Source organism: Lissotriton vulgaris, chromosome 5, assembly GCF_964263255.1.
Source record: "Lissotriton vulgaris chromosome 5, aLisVul1.2, whole genome shotgun sequence".
NCBI lineage: Eukaryota > Metazoa > Chordata > Amphibia > Caudata > Salamandridae > Lissotriton > Lissotriton vulgaris.
In genome coordinates, this window is record NC_141693.1 from 151,295,097 (window position 1) to 151,296,495 (window position 1,399).

General features: G+C 42.5%; 1 pseudogene; it reads left to right on the forward strand.

Annotated features, from left to right (window-relative positions):
• The first annotated feature begins 213 nt into the window (after window positions 1-213).
• Window positions 214-917, forward strand: LOC147710399 (glutamine amidotransferase-like class 1 domain-containing protein 3, mitochondrial pseudogene; annotated as a pseudogene).
• The last annotated feature ends 482 nt before the right edge of the window (window positions 918-1,399 follow it).

Here is a 1,399-nt window from a genome sequence, read left to right on the forward strand (position 1 = left end):
ACTATTACTGGTGGACCCGGGAATGTGCCAAAATGCTATGACTACCAAGGGAGGCTTAACAAGGAGAAATATTTTTACTTCTCCTTTTTTTCCATTTTCTACATGTTCTGCATTGTGGAACACACCTAGAAAGAGGAAAAGGCCTCTAGGAATGAATTTGTTTAGGAAGGTATTTTTTGTGCGGGTTTAGTTTAATTTTCTCGTGCAGGCAGTATGGCAGTGAACAAGCGCATGGCTGTGGTGTTGGACGGCGGCGGCGTGTTCGATGGCAGTGAAATACATGAGACGTCTGCCTTGCTCAAGCACCTCAACTGCAAGGAGGCTGGGGTAAAAATACCCTCATCAAGCATTGGCCAGATGCATGTAGCCGATCATTTGAAAGGAAGTCCTACAGAAGAGAAAAGAAAGCTCCCTGTTGAAAGTGCCAGACCAGCCCGTGGTGATATTAAAGATTTAGCAGGCATTAAAATTGATGACTTTGATGCTGCCGTTTTCCCTGGTGGCTCTGGTGTGGCAAAGAACTTGTCCTCCTGGGCAGTGGAGGGCAATGCATGCACAGTTAATGACCAACTGAAGTCAACACTTGAAGCTTTCCACAAAGCGAAGAAGCCCGCTGGACGGGGCTGCATTTCTCCAGTATTGGCGCCTAAGATCTTACCAGGCTGTGAAGTGACAATTGGCAGGAATGAGAATGTTGATGGACGGTTTCCTGATGCTGCGATTGCTTTAGCGATATAAGAAATTGGAGCCACACACATTAGTGAAGATCTTCTGAATAACATGTGGATGAAGCAAACATAATAGTAACTACATGTGCCTTTATGTGCAAGGCCCCTCTGCATGAGATGTTCGATGGTATTGGCACACTAGTGCATGAACTCTTGCAGATTGCCTGGGTTTGTGTCAAAGGCAAATAAAATATTTCGTGCAGGACAAAAACATACCTTCCTGCAATGCAGGCACCCTTGCAACATGATGCTAGGGAGCCTGCATTGGCCCTAGGCAGCCAAAAGTGCCCCAGGACAAGGAAAGGACTGGTATGCACTGTATAATGTTAAATACAGCGTATTCCTACCCTTTCCCTTTCACACAGTGCAGCACAGCTAGGAGGCCTGCTGCGTTGCGCTGCATGAAGGATTGATAAATATGCCCCTCTATTTTAATACAGGAATCTAATTTCTACTGATGAAGTCATGTATTTTCTTAATGCAGACCCATTCATCCACAAAGTCAAAGTCAAGTTTATTTGTTTGATTAATTAAAATCTTACAAAAATGCTTTTAAAATATCTCCAGAGTATACAAAACTTTAAAACACCGTGTACATAATTATTCTAATATCGCATAATTTGTAAAATTAAAAAATATTTTCTTCAAGTTTTTTACCAATCACAGATAAA